At 36.5% G+C, this 16,570-nt stretch overlaps 2 non-coding genes across 2 annotated transcripts; both read right to left on the bottom strand.

The window, feature by feature from the left end:
• Positions 1 to 1,096: 1,096 nt before the first annotated feature.
• On the bottom strand, positions 1,097 to 1,168 carry Trnaa-cgc (transfer RNA alanine (anticodon CGC)). Its single transcript has one exon. It is a non-coding gene; the product is annotated as a tRNA-Ala (tRNA).
• Positions 1,169 to 1,743: 575 nt separating this feature from the next.
• Positions 1,744 to 1,815, bottom strand: Trnaa-cgc (transfer RNA alanine (anticodon CGC)). Its single transcript has one exon. It is a non-coding gene; the product is annotated as a tRNA-Ala (tRNA).
• Between the last annotated feature and the right edge of the window lie 14,755 nt (positions 1,816 to 16,570).

Below are 16,570 nucleotides of genomic sequence, written 5' to 3'. Positions count from 1 at the left end.
ACAATTACGCCTACTTTCCATATTCCACATTTTTGGAACTCATCTGATTCTATCACTTAGCAATCTAAAAATTAAGCACCCGTGAATATATCGGAACAAACTTTGACTTTATCTCTAGTGTGGCATAGTACGTATAAAAGACCCCATGTATCGAACATGATGACCTCGAAGTTTATGTCTATTTTGGATATATATGGATTTCAAATTGTGTGTTCTTTGAATAAAATTCAATACATAAATTGCGAGAGTATTAAATGTTCGGCTACACCCGAACTTAGCTCTTCCTTACTTGTTTTTATTTATCACATCATTGGTGTGTACTAGATGAAATTCAAAACAAGTTAAAGATCTGTTATATCCGTCTTAAGAAAATTATAATATATACATATATATTTGGTGCAGGGGCAGCAATGCCTCTAATAGGACCTTTTATTTTCAAATCATAATCACATCATCGTTATATTCCTAAATAACGTCTACTACCTATAACCTTCTATCTCACCGAATTCCTGGAGAATCCCTGCAAAATAAGCTTTAGAAAGAAAAGTTGTTATAAAAAGCCTTACTGCCAATTCTAGAATATTCAAAATATTGAACAAAAATATTAGAACGAATGTAGGAGAAGATATTCTTTCTCCAAACTCAAACTGCATTATGATTATGTTTTGATATTAAGTATCTTATATAAACTAACAACTGATTACAAGGAGTATCTATAGCTTCATTCAATAGGAAGCACTTAATTTTAATATTCTATAACCTCAATGATATACTTTTTTGACTAGTTATCCCAGAATCATACTATCTATGTAACGTCAGGTTTCAAGGCTGATCTCCTAAACGAAGATCATACAAGAATAAAGGGGTCTTCGATCTAATAAAGATGTCATAAGCGTTATTGGGAACGCTATGAAGGTTTAAAGAGTCAGAAGTCAACGATCTTACTTACTTACTCACTTCCTTAAATCGCAACATTGAAATTTTGAGTATTTTAGAGTATAAACCTCTGCAGTAATTTATGAGTCTGTATCACTTTGTGTGCATTTTGTCTACTTACAGACTCTTTGAAAACACAAAAAAATGTTCTGGACAATACTGGAGGTGCCGGGGTTTGAACCCGGGACTTCTCACATGCGAAGCGAGCGCTCTACCACTGAGCTACACCCCCGGTGTTCCAGCTCCATACACATGTTAACAGCGTAAGTAAGGTTTACACTTGTAAATACGTACAAACTACAGCTAATGTCACAAAAGAAATTAAAAGAAATTGCTTATTTGGTTTAAGCCAGTCCATTTTATTAACCAGCCAAAAAAGGTAAACCAAAATTGAACAAGTGAGAGAGAGAAACAAAAATCATGCTGAAGCCATAGCATACGAAAGTTAGAAGCTCTTGCCTATCTACTTAGCAAGGCGCCAAGATATTTATCTTAGAAGATAAGTAAGAAAATAAAATATTACAACAAATATAATTCTAATTAACACTAACTTGATTTTACTCAACAATAATATATAATACTTTAAGAAAATATATATATACTTAATTAATATCTAATAGCTTTACTCCATTTATTATTCATTCTTTATTCCAACTTTCTTTTACTTAAAATTCTTTGAACCATTCAAAAGCAACTCTAATCTAGCACAACTTCTTCAAAATAATCAATTCATATGTACATACAAATTTGATCGCACGGGTGGAATGGGAGTAGAGGAATACTAATCCCATTCCACGCTAGTACAAATGGAGGTGCCGGGGTTTGAACCCGGGACTTCTCACATGCGAAGCGAGCGCTCTACCACTGAGCTACACCCCCATGAGCACAAGCGGCTATCAAAGGGCAGTAAAGAGCTTTGCGGCCAAGCGTTTTGTTTAAACAATATGCTGAGCGAGCGCACCAAAAGGTGTAATGAGCGAATTGCTAATTGTTGATAAACAAAAATTCATTTGCCCCATACGCATTTGTGGCGTTGCGCTAGAGATTTTAGGCACGAACTGCGCTAATACGCATGAACAAAAGCAAAAGAAGAAAATATTAAAAAGAAATGTGTAAGAGAATATAGAAAGCTAGAAATATATTAATGACAACTTGTACGCTTTTGCTGTTGCTTTGATTTTGCAGCGCTGGACAACGTATGAGTAATGAGTACTAGAGAACTTATAATCAGCTGACAATATGCGGAGAGAGTAATTATTTTATGAATTTGTTGTTGTTATTTATTTTTAAAGTAATTATGGATTAACTTTACTGCTACTGAAGTGATTGTTATCGCACAAACTACGAAATTGTATAACACTTAAAAAAAAAGAATATATATAGAATACAAATTGAGTTTTAGTACTAAATTTTCGCAAATAATAAATCAATATTTTAGTATGAATTTCATTGAATACTTTGAGTTGTAATTATTTATTATATATTAAGTACTTCCATAGTACATTGCTGGTGAAAATGAGTGAAATCGGTTCATGAATTATCTCAGCCCTCATATTCTATATATGATGATTTTCGTTATTCTATTGAACTTTATGCCGAATATATGCGTCAAAAAGGGTGAAATTTCAAATAAAAACTTTTTTTTTGGTTCATATTTCGGTAGATTACACCTTTAAAAATAACATATTGAATCGATATCTCAAATAGTTTTTGAGTTATAGCAATTTAAAGAGCAGCCGCTCGGTACCAGTGAATACGATCATTTTATTTTTAAACGCGTTTTTCTCGAAACATCATTTTCCGAATTTGCTGCAGTGATTACTCAAAAACAAATGATCCGATCACTATCGAGTTTTTTTTATATGTTCTCCGTATAATGACCTATCGATTTTTGATCTGATCAAAAAATCGAATTTTGGCAGGCCAAAAACGATCAAAATTTTGGGTAAAATTCGACTATTTTTTTTAAAAAGCCGCCATATTGTCAATTTTTAATTTTTTTTATCGTAGGTCATTGTACAGATAATATTATCTAGTTTAAGGAGAATTTTTTTTTTCACGGAGAAGGCCGGAATCACTGCAGCAGTGAAGGACCTTTTTTTTAGCGCCGTTGGAGAACGACTATAACTTAAAAAATATTTAATTTTTTTTTTTCAAAAATTTCACTGTATATTCTTGAAAAATGTATAAATATATTCTAAAAATTTTGAAATAATTGATAGAGTAGTTTCTTTAATAAAAATTCCCAAAAATCACCTTTTTTTATGCCATTACACTAGGTGCGCCCCTTAATAAAACTATACCAATAAATTTCGAGAGTATAAAATATTCGGTTGCAGTCGAAATTAGTCTGTCCTTACTTGTTATCTTATTGAATTGTCCTACAATTTCAAATCGATCCGATTAATAGTTTTGGAGTTGCAAACTGAAATTGTCATTCAAATCTGTAAACGCGATTTTATAATAACTGTGTTTTCAAATTGGGTTGTCAAGATTTCTCGAGCACTACTCAACCGATCATAATTAAGAATCAATTTCATTTATTATTATTTAAAAATTATTTTTATTTTATTATATTAAAAACAAGTAAGGAAAGGCTAAGTTCGAGTGCAACCGAACATTTTATACTCTCGCAATTTATTTAGAGATTTACCTATATTTTCGGTGAAAAATTACCTTTAGGCACTGAGTTCTTCATGTTTGATATCAGGGGTCTTGAAAAGTCATGGTTCGATTTTGACAATTTTTCCATAAGTGATGTCACAGCTCAAATACAGTATTGGTGTAAAGTTTTATTTCGCTATCTTTATCGGTTCCTTATGTATACATTATAACGTGAACGATTCAGATGGAATTCAAGATTGAGTTATATGGGAAGAAGACGTAGTTGTGAACCGATTTCGCCCATATTCCACCAGTGTCATCAGGGTGTCAAGAAAATATTATATACCGAATTTCATTGAAATCTGTCGAGTAGTTGTTGAGATATGGCGACGCCACGCCCATTTTCCATTTTGTAAAAAATCTGAGTGCAGCTTCCTTCTGCCATTTCTTATGTAAAATTTGGTGTTTCTGACGTTTCTCGTTAGTGAGTTAACGCATTTTTCAGTCATTTTCAACTTAACCTTTGTATGGGAGGTGGGCGTGGTTATTATCCGATTTCTTTCATTTTTGGACTGTATAAGGAAACGGCTAAAAGAAACAACTGCAGAAAGTTTGGTTTATATAGCTTTATTGGTTTGCAAGATGTATACAAAAAACCTATTTGGGGGCGGGATCACGCCCACTTTTCCAAAAAAATTACATCCAAATGTGCCCTTCCCTAATGCGATCCTATGTTCCAAATTTTATTTTCATAACATTATTTATGGCTTTTTTATAACTCTTTATGTGTTTTTGGTTATCGCTATTTTGTGGGCGTGCCAGTGGTCCGATTCCGCCCATTGGTGTTCCAAGTTTCATTAAGATATCTTAATTTTTACTCAAGTTACAGCTTGCACGGACGGATAGACGGACAGACGGACGGACGGACGGACAGACAGACATCCGGATTTGAACTTTACTCGTCACACTGATCACTTTGGTATATACATATAACCCTATATCTAACTCGTTTAGTTTGAGGACTTACAAACAACCGTTATGTGGACAAAACTACAATACTCTCTTAGCAACTTTTGTTGCGAGAGTATAAAAATCAATTTTCAATTTTTCCTTGGTTCAAGGCGTAGTTCTTAGTCACAAAGTCTTAAATAAATACGTATTTTTTTCACTTGAAATGGAATAAAAATGACGTCAAAATGACAGACCTTTTAATATTTTTCTCCAAACACTTCATTAATGTATTGTTTATCTTTAAGGCAATAAAAAGTGGAAACTAAAAGTTTAATTTTTCAACTTAAAAAAATATATTATAAAATATACCTTTTTTCCAGGGCGGAAACCTTGTTACCTCTTAAGCATCGTTCATCATATGCAGTGACTACGAAATTCACGCATTTCTAGGGAAGAGAAAAGTTGTGCGTAACTCACCTTGTGCTTCGCGACACGTAGCTATAACATTACGTAGGCTTGTTCAGTATTTTATTAACAATAATGAATGACTAATCAGTTTAGACTAATAATTTAAACATGTTCACATATAATAATATGTTTACACAACTCTTCAAATAAATTATTGCTCATATGAAAGCTTACATACCCGTATATCTCGAAAAAAAACGTAAATATTTATACAATAAAACGTAATTTTGCATAAATTCACACTAGTCCCAGTCATGAAAAAAGCATCGTCAGCGCAACGCTGACAGCCACCACGAAGCGTTCGAAGCAACAGGCGAAGGAAACAATGTTGTTTGTTTTAATTAAAAGATGTCTGATGTGATTCATGGCTCATTCACTTTTACATCAGGCATCAACCGTCAACTGTCAAACGTCAAGCGGTATGAAGCACGCTGCAACAACTGCACCAACAGCAGCAACAGCAACAGCGGCAGCAGCAGCCAGAGTGTGTGGCAGCAACACTCAGCGGCAGCTACAATTCGCGCGCATATCAAACATCTCGCGGTGCCCATCAAGCATCAGCCACCATCACCTATCAGCCGTCACCAGCCAGCCAAGCAACCAGTCAAGCAACCGCCAACGTCATCAGCATTGTGTCAGCAACGGCAATGGCAATGGCATGCAAAGCATTTTTGCGCAAATGTGCAAATGCGAGGTTAGATCACACAAACAGGCAGACAGCTGGACGGACGAGCGGACCTCTGCGCACATTTTACATACGACTACACGAATTTCCTCATTAAAAAATAATGAAAAAAGCTTCAAAATAAAAAAGGAAACTAAAATAATTCGAAATAAGTGCAAAGTGTTGGCGAATGAGAGAGACTAAAAACACATACATACATACATACGCTTCAGCTTGCTTCATTCAGAGCACAACTGACAGAGCTTGTCAGCGTTGATGTGCGCCGACACTTTGGACAGCAGCTCAGCAGCCGAGCGCCGAATCATCGGGGCTCGAATAGCAGCACCAAAGCGACGGCAGCTCGAACGTCATTTGCCGTTTTATTTCTTCTACTTTTAATAAACATATAGACCAAGGAAAATCTGGCAGACAAACAGACGGATAGACATTCGGTTGAAAGGCCAACAAGACTGGCAGATAGACTAGTAGTCGTGGTGACGTTTGAATAGACTGACAGGCGGACGAAATTCGCAAAACGGGCCAACAGTGGAGCAATGGATAGACTGGTTGACGGACTGACGGTTGACTGGTTCGAATTCACAGTGGTAACGGACATATCGGAATTTAAGCATATTCCGATGATGTGTTTGTGGGGGGCACAGTGGCAAGGAATTTGACAAAAGTTTGCTTGAGTTTAGAAAATAAAATTACTATACTTGATTTCTACAGGACTTATCTGCTACTCTCTGACACAAATTCAGTTCAGATGAAGTTCTTGCAAAGTGGAATAACAAATTTTGGTACATTAATGTTCAGTTCTGCTGGAGTTGACATAGCTCTTAGCTAAAGAAGGGCTTTCAATTTTTCATTGAAGAAATGCTCTACTAACTGTAGGTCAGATCTTGGAAACTATGAAAATATTGTAATAGTATGTAGACAGCGGGGTTCAAGAAGCTGTTGTTATTCAATTCCTTTGTTACTTAATATTATTGAAAGTATTGTTTCCATTCCAGGCTAGGTCCCAATGATAGATATGGTCTCAATAAATTGTATTATTTATCGATATTTCCATATTGGTTTTAGGTCTTCTCAAGCTACTATTTTTATGGGCTCAACCGTTCCGAGAGTATAAATTCGGGGTGCAGAACCAAAATCTGGGAAATAAGTTTGTTAAACTTCGGCACTTTATCCAATAAAAAATAATATTTTTCCACAATTTAAACACTGTGCCTCGAGAGTATGGTTGGTGTACTATTGCCACTTGGTGTGCCATTGCGCTGCTGACTTGTTTTCAACGCTTCACCGACCCATTGTAGCGCGAAGCAGAGATGCTTGGGATATGGTTTGGCTTTAGCTTTGTGGTGCAAAATGGTGTTGATTTGCTGGTATGCTTTTGATGTAGATTTGATTGCAATGGGCAATTACTACTCAAATTGGCTTTGATAATTTGCATGTCGGACACGAGTGCCAACAAAATGCGAGTATTTGGCAGTTTAATCTGTCTGAAGTAGACACACTTACAAGTCTTCGACGGTGCACAACTGTATAAAAATGTACTTATATATATTTATATATACATATATATGTACATACATACATATATAATATATATTCACATAGATTTTCATGTTTTTACATCGTTATATTCATGTCATGGCATAGCGTTGTATCGAATTGTAGTCTAAGCATATTTAGCAATTTTTTACGAATTGTCATGTTTCATTTTAACTGTTTTCTTTTCAATTACTACTATTGCTTTTTATGGACAATCACATAAATATTGTTGATTTGTTTTAGATTGAGTTGTTATTTGTATTTCCATTTTAATCAAGAAACACTTTACAAGCAATAAAAATTGAAATAAATTGATTAGATATATGGAATTTAGAAATACGTATGTTGTTGTACCGACAGGAAACACTCCCCAAATGAATCTGAGGAATGCTGGCGAATTTACAGTCCATGATTGGACAAAGATCAGAGATCTTGTAATTTGTAGATCTTTGTAAACATCTATACACGTATTCCGCATGGATTGATTCTTCTTTAAATTACATGAAATTAGCGACCTAAGAGGCATTAACTGATATATAATTATTGGACTATGTGTTTGTATGATCACGGAGTTTTGATATATATGCATTTCTTTCTTCTCTCGTCTACTTCCTTCTTCACTGTGGTGAACCCGTGATTGTTCTAAGCATTTTTATTTGGAATCTCTGAATTATATCGATGTTTGTTGTACATGTCGTATCCCATAGAATACTCGGTTTTATAACCGGGTTATATAACAAAACTTTGTTTGGCTAGGCTAAATTTAGAATTTTTATTTAAAATATAATTTAAATTTGTTACTCCTCCCTTCATCCAAGTTATTTTCTCGCTATATATTTTCAGCACGTGAGACGAGGACACTGTTCATTTTAACGGTTCGATACATTTTTGGACCTTAGTGAAAATAAAATGATTGTAATTTTGTTCATTCACATTTATACGCCAATTTGCTAACTATTCTTCAACAAAAGTTAAGTGCTCCTGTAATACTCTTGATGCTATGATGGGGCATTTGTTAAGGTTCACTAAAGCTGTATCATCCTCGAAAATGGATTCCTGTTGAAATATCTATCATATATATAATATATAAAGTTGGCTTAAAACACTGCCCTGGGGAACACCAGCCCATATAGGTCGTTCTACAGGTATCAAATCTACTAACAGAACATTCTTAGTTTTACCTAGATAATTTGTTTAAGCATAAAATAACTTATTTATACTTGATTATATTTCTTCTTTCATCGTCCTCAAGACATTTCCGATTTCCTATTATTTTGAAATAGTCTTATACATCGAAAGAAATGTCTGATTGGTTTGAACATATTAGACCAAATTGTAATGATTCGTAATGTTAAAAAGTAGAACTGATACAAAATTTGTCATAAGAACGGTCAAGCGCTAAACATTATCTTTGATCTCACAATAGCAATCGGCGTTTTATAAAGAATCGGACAATTATTGGCAAGAAACGTACCTATTTCTAGGGCTCGTAGAAACGAGATAAGGAGCGCTTTCCACCTATTTGCCAAGCTACTGGCAACTTGGGGTCAAAAGGACAGTATATGAACCTATAAACTTGACATAATAATTAAACATAGCCATAGTGTATCTAAGGTAAAACGCCTAATAGGAATATTTCCACATCAAAATTAAAGATATAGTTGCTGGTATAGATACTAATAGTAGATGCTGTAAAAATGGGATTGGCTGCAATATTCGACAAGTGAAAATTGTCGTAGTCAGTCATATAACTTAATATATTCTAAATAAAATTTATATCGTAGATGATGGCTATCTAAGAATGGTATTGATCTTGACATATTCTCTTCACGAACGTATGTATATTCTCAATTTGTTTTACAATAACTATATAAGTGTTTAAAATATACAAATATGTATGTATGTGTATTCATCTCGTGGCTAGCGCGAAAAACTGGTAGTCATAGCAATTTTCACTTCCTATCCGTCACACCAACGAATCTGACAAAATAACAAAAAAATAAACGGAACAAATGCAATTATATACGGTGTCGTATATCGACGCATGCTACGAAAAATAAATCTGTCACTTCTAACAATTAGGCAGATTTATGTTTATCCTTGTTAAGGAAAAATAATTTCGGTAATTTGTGATGCAATCATCGTTTCAAAGGCAAAGCACCAGGAAGGGACTGTGCGTGTTGGACAAAGTCAAATCACTTTATGCATGGCTAACCGATGTAGCCGCCCCTTTTAATAGAGGGTGCATAGCAGTATGCAGATGTACAGTGCACATACATTCATTTATGTATGCTATATGTTTAAGCTGAGCTACGCCGTTGTGGCGCTGAAACGATGTAATAAATATAAATCAAAAAGCGCTAAATCGCATGAAATCAAATTGAAATCTGCTTGAAATTCTATATTATGTATGACGGTAATGAAAGGGTCGAGCTCAAATTGAAGCAAAAAATGCTGCACGCGCACAAAAACCTACAAACAGCAAACCGTTATAAATGCATAAACATAAATTTATGCTTCAGTTAGTCTCTTTTGCAGGGGTTGCAAAAGTGTTGCCAGCCTAACACCCCCCATCAACAAATGCTGTTTCCGTTCAACACCCCTCAGCCCAGCGCGGACTTAAATGGTAAGTGGCTGAGTGATGATAGTTTTTATGAAGGATTATTATTATCAAACCGCAGAGAACAAACGTCAAATTGTACAAACACATTCACATGCAGCGTGCATACAAATGCTTATCCTCCTTTCGGCACAGAGCCTGAGTTAATCTGTCTGCTTGTACAACAGATGCAACACATATGCCTGGGAGGCATGCAAGGCAGTATTTTTGACAGCCTTCACTTTTGACAGGCGTCGTTTTTCTTCTTTCCCCTACACCATTTGGCACGACCCCTTACAGATATTGTTTATGGAACTTGCCGTCCCATATCTCATTGAACTACGATATAATACCCTTTGAAAATATATATCTAGGTACGTATATATGTATATAGATAAGTGCATATACAAACAAAATAATCAGTCAGCCTCTATCAGTCACTATGTAAAGCCGACAAATGAGTTCGCAATACGAAAAGAAATCACCCAGTAATCATAAAAACATTCGATTTGACAGTACGATACAATGTGACCTTCTCATGTAGGACCTATATGGACCAGATATTTATATTAAACTAAACAAATCTAAAATCTCAGACTTGAGGTTGAGATCCTTGACAAATTTTATAAAACTCTCTTTCCACACAAATCACTAGTAAATAACAGGTTCATAAGCGACTAATAGAAGACTTAGTGTAATCTCTAATTGATTCGTTGGTCTCCATATCGGAACTTTAAAGTAAATCCAGATTCATTCGAGCACAAAATTTGATAAAGCAGAATCAGAATTCCGCTAAAATCATCTACATAATATATTCAATGAGACCATGACAAGGGTTACGATTTCAAATGAGGGAATGTCTCTTTGAACCAATTTCATTTTGTATACCACCGGTGTTTCAATTCACTAGGTCCTGCACACTGACAATAGGAAGTCTAGAGAAAATAAGAATTATTCAAAAATAGAATATAACCTCCTACATTATTATTTGAAAAGAGAAGTAAGTAGGACCTGCAATATCTAAAAAAGTAATTTTCATACGAACCTCCTGCATTTTAAAATTAAATTCGAGTTCCTCGTTTCTACCCACCATGAAATAATTGTTTACTGGGTAATTCCCGATTTAATCATCGTGTGTGTACAAAAACAATTCCCAACAATTGGACGACTCCAGCAAAGGTGTGAGAGCCAGCCCACTGCGCATACGGGTTCTCTCGCCGAGCTGAGTAGACAAACCCTTTGTGTTTACTTAGCACCAGTTAAAATACGCATTGTTGTTGTTGCTGCTATGTAAACGTAAAATAATGAATGTGTGCAAAATTGGTACCCTTTTTTCAAAAACTGCCTCTCTCCGGTTACGCCTTCATATCCGCTAGGTGAGATACACAGCAACACCCTACTGCGAAAAAGAATCACTACCAATTCGGTTTTACTCGTACACTCAGCATTGCGTAGACAACCCTGCAATTTCACACCACATACTCGCTTGTTGCATGTCAAATATTTGACAGCTTTGACAAATGTTGACAAATGAGTGAAAATTATTTCACCAACATATCCACATACACACGTATGTATCTGCTCGTGCCTTGCTGAGCTTAAGAAGTTTCAAATTGTTTTGTAATTTTACCCTTTCATATATTTTTTGCGTATTTTATGAAATGTCATCTTTTACATATGTACCAATGTAAATATGTATTTAGTTCCACGAACGTAATATATCATCGGATTTTAGATAATACAATCTATTTTGATAAGTGTGGCTATAAGTTAGGTATCGTAAACTAAGCTTTCAACTAATGCAGATATGAACTTATTATAAATGGTTTCTGTAAATGTGTGATGTGTATGTAAATAGCTTATACCTTTAAGACTATAAATATAGAGATTTTGTATAAATCAATCAATATAATTTAACAGAAATACATTACCGCTAAAACTATCAAAATAGTGAATTGGATGATATGTTAGTCATATATGAAAATTGTTGTTGTTGACAATGGTATATAGCTGTATAGTAAAAAGACAAAATCAGTGTTCGAGTCTATATAAATCATGTATCAATAAAGATAACTAATAATGTTCAAAATCGGACTATAACTTTGTATACCGAAAATTAGAATCTCAGTGCCTATGACCTTATACCATAACCTTGGATATGGTTTTTGACCATTAAGTGGGCGATGCCACACCCATTTTCCATTTCGTAAAAAAATCTGACGTCGAAAAGCTGCAATCGCAACAGACAGCCACGAAATACTCTACTCGACTTGCACTCCTGCTCTCTGAGAGCACTTATCAGCATCCCGGTATAAGGGAACTGTGGAACGGCATCTCAAACTCACTGCGTACCGCTGCAGCCGAAACAATTGGTTTTCGGCAACGACAAAAAACAAGCTGGTACGATGAGGAGTGCCGTCTCGCAGCGGAGAGAAAACAGACTGCCTACCTCGCAACATTGCAAACGACCACAACACGTGCGGGATGGGATAGATACCGAGAGCTGAAGAGGGAAGCGAGACGCATTTGCAGACAAAAAAAGAAAGAGGCCGAAATGCGTGAGTACGAAGAGCTTGAGAAGCTGGCAGACAGAGGGAATGCTCGAAAATTTTATGAAAAAATGAAGCGACTTAACGAAGGTTTCAAGACCGGAGCATCCTCATGTAGAGACCAAGGTGGTAATCTGGTAACTGATGTCCAGGGCATACTGGGATTATGGAGGGAACACTTCTCCGACCTGCTGAATGGCAGTGAGAGTACAACACCAGGAGATGGCGAACCCGATCCCCCAATCGATGACGATGGAACAGATGTTCCATTACCCGACCATGAAGAAATTCGAATAGCAATTACCCGCTTGAAGAACAACAAAGCAGCGGGAGCCGATAGATTACCGGCAGAACTATTCAAGTACGGCGGCGAAGAACTGATAAGGTGCATGCATCAGCTTCTTTGCAGAATATGGTCGGAAGAAAGCATGCCTGACGATTGGAATCTCAGTGTGCTCTGCCCAATCCATAAAAAGGGAGATCCCACAATCTGCGCCAATTACCGTGGGATCAGCCTCCTAAATATCGCATACAAGGTTCTATCGAGCGTATTGTGTGAAAGACTAAAGCCCACCGTCAACAAACTGATTGGACCTTATCAGTGTGGCTTTAGACCTGGAAAATCGACAACTGACCAGATATTCACCATGCGCCAAATCTTGGAAAAGACCCGAGAAAAGAGGATCGACACACACCACCTTTTTGTCGATTTTAAAGTTGCTTTCGACAGCACGAAAAGGAGTTGCCTTTACGCCGCGATGTCTGAATTTGGTATCCCCGCAAAACTAATACGGCTGTGTAAATTGACGTTGACAAACACCAAAAGCTCCGTCATGATTGGGAAGGACCTCTCCGAGCCGTTCGATACCAAACGAGGTTTCAGACAAGGTGACTCACTATCGTGCGACTTCTTTAACCTGATGCTGGAAAAAATTATAAGAGCTGCAGAGCTAAACCGAGAAGGTACAATCTTCTACAAGAGTGTACAGCTCCTGGCGTACGCCGATGATATTGATATCATCGGAAGCAACAACCGCGCCGTTTGTTCTGCTTTTTCCCGCATGGATAAGGAGGCGAAGCGAATGGGTCTGGAGGTGAATGAGGACAAGACGAAATATCTCCTGTCATCAAACAAACAGTCGGCGCATTCGTGTCTTGGCTCTCACGTCACTGTTGACAGTCATAACTTCGAGGTCGTAGATAATTTCGTATACCTGGGAACCAGCATCAACAACACGAACAATGTCAGCCTCGAAATCCAGCGCAGAATAACTCTTGCCAACAGGTGCTACTTTGGACTGAGTAGGCAATTGAACAGTAAAGTCCTCTCTCGACGAACCTAAATCAAGCTCTACAAGTCGCTTATCATTCCCGTCCTGCTTTACGGTGCAGAAGCTTGGACGATGTCAACATCAGATGAGACGACACTAGGAGTTTTCGAGAGGAAAATTTTGCGCAAGATTTATGGTCCTCAGAACATTGGCAACGGTGAATACCGCAGACGATGGAACGATGAGCTGTACGAGTTATACGACGACATTGACATAGTTCAGCGAATAAAAAGACAGCGGCTACGCTGGCTAGGTCATGTTGTCCGAATGGACGAAAACACTCCAGCCCTGAAAGTGTTCGATGCAGTACCCGCCGGAGGAAGCCGAGGAAGGGGAAGGCCTCCACTCCGTTGGAGGGACCAGGTGGAGAGCGACCTGGTTACACTTGGGATCTCCAACTGGCGCCGAACTGCGAAGGAGAGAGACAGGTGGCGCACTATCGTCGATTCGGCTATAACCGGCTAAACGGTTGCAACGCCAATCACATACATACATACAAAAAAATCTGACCGCAGCTTCTTTCTGTCATTTCTTTTGTAAAATTTAATGTTTCTGACGTTTTCGTTAATAAGTTAACACACTTTTAGTAATTTTCAACCTAACCTTTGTATGGGAAGTGGGCGAGGTTATTATCCGATTTCAACTATTTTCATGGTGTGTGATGGGGTACGTAAGGGAACCGACTGCAGAGTTTGTTTTATATCGCTTTATTGGTTGGCAAGATATATACAAATAACCAAAAAAATTACACCCCATATGGTCTTTGCTAGGACGATCCGATTACGCCCATTTTCAACCTTTGTAATACCGATTTGGATGTAATTTTTTGGAAAAGTGGGCGTGGCCCCGCCCCATACCAAGTTTTTTGTACATATCTCGTAAACTACTAAAGCTATATTAACCTGAATATTAACTTTTCAGGAGTCGTTTTTTTCAGGCATTTCTGTATATAGTCCAGAAATGGAGGAAATCGGATTTTAACCACGCCCACCTCCCATACAAAGGTTATGTTGGAAATTACTAAAAATGCTTTAATTCAGTAAGGAAAACCAACAGAAACCTTAAATTTTATTATAAAGAAGGCGCAGAAGAGCTGCACTCAAAATGGTATACAAAATTTTAAATGGGTGTGGTTCCGCTCACTTATGGGTCAAAAACCTCCAATAGCTCCGAAACTACTCGATCAATTGCAATGAAATTCGGTTTGTAATATTTCCCTTGCATCCCAATTATATGTTGTGAAAATAGTTCAAATCGGTTCACAACCACGTCTACCTCCTATATACCAGAACTTTGAAGACGATCTGGCATCGCCCTTCTAAAAATCGTCGAAATCGGACCATAAATTTTCAGGGCCCCATATATCGAAAATGAGGACCTCAGGGCTTCTATTTTTTTTTACCGGAAATATAGGTATGTCTCTCAGATATTTTGAAGAAATTCATAGGGAATATCTTTCATTTAATAATATGTCCCCATGTCTAAAATGCGGGTCATAACTTCCATATACCTAATATTAGGGTTTCCAACGTTCAATGGATTTTATCTATACTAATATTATAAAGAGGAAATGTTTGTTTTTTTTGTTTGTTTGTCTCGAATAGGCTCCGAAACTACTGAACCGATTTGAAAAATTCTTTCACCGTTGGAAAGCTATACTATCCCTGAGTGACATATGCTATATTTAGTTTAAAAAAAAATAGGATTCCTTACCAAAAATCCGATAATGTAAAAAAAATACCAAAAAACTTTCTTTAATCACGAATGCTGCGAAAACGATTGAAGATATAACAAAGTGATGTACTACAGTTTTGTAGAACTTATCATTATCTACAAAAAACGTCGCGACATCATAACTATTATAGTTTTGTCACAATAAGCGATTTTATATAAAAATAATAATTAAAATCCCACTACTTGAAAAGGCTCTTTATTTATACCTTAGTATTAATCCTTATGATAAATGATTAATGATGAATAAATGATTTATTATTTAAGATCGCTTCAAAACCTTTATATAACTTTTTGAATTATTAGATTCTGACATTTCATTCAAAAGATATCACGAGTTAAAAATTTTGAAAAGCCGCTCGGCGGCTAAATATGCGTTGTAGAGTTGTAGGCGTCACTCAGGCACGTAGGTACGGGAGGAGGGTTAAGATCACTCGCGCGGTCGATTCCCTACTGAATGGTCCTGTGCGAAATTAAAAAAAATTGTCGCTTGATAATAAAATAATATAACAAGTAAGGAAAGGCTAAGTTCGGGTGCAACCGAACATTTTATACTCTCGCAATTTATTTAGAGATTTAACTATATTTTCGGTGAAAAATTACCCTTAGGCACTGAGTTCCTCATGTTTGATATCAGGGGCCTTGAAAAGTCCGATTTTGACAATTTTTCCTCAAGTGATGTCACAGCTCAAATACAGTATTTGTACACACACAGTATTTGTACACGTGTCATCAGGGCGCCAAGAAAATATTATATATTATAATACCGAATTTCATTCGAATCTGTCGAGTAGTTCCTGAGATATGGTTTTTGACGACGCCACGCCCATTTTCCATTTTGTAAAAAAATCTCAGTGCAGCTTTCTTCTGCCATTTCTTATGTAAAATTTGGTGTTTCTGACGTTTCTCGATAGTGAGTTAACGCACTTTTAGTCATTTTCAACCTAACCTTTGTATGGGAGGTGGGCGTGGTTATTATCCGATTTCTTTCATTTTTGGATTGTATAAGGAAACGGCTAAAAGAAACGACTGCAGAAAGTGTGGTTTATATAGCTTTATTGGTTTGCAAGATATATATAAAAAACCTATTTGGGGGCGGGGTCACACCCACTTTTCCATAAAAATTACATTCAAATGTGCCCCTCTCTAATGCGATCCTATGTTCCAAATTTTATTTTCATAA

The sequence above is a fragment of the Zeugodacus cucurbitae genome, chromosome 3 (genome assembly GCF_028554725.1).
Source record: "Zeugodacus cucurbitae isolate PBARC_wt_2022May chromosome 3, idZeuCucr1.2, whole genome shotgun sequence".
NCBI classification, from domain to species: domain Eukaryota; kingdom Metazoa; phylum Arthropoda; class Insecta; order Diptera; family Tephritidae; genus Zeugodacus; species Zeugodacus cucurbitae.
The sequence above is the reverse complement of the archived record's forward strand: the minus strand, read 5'-3'. Positions and strand labels throughout refer to the sequence as shown.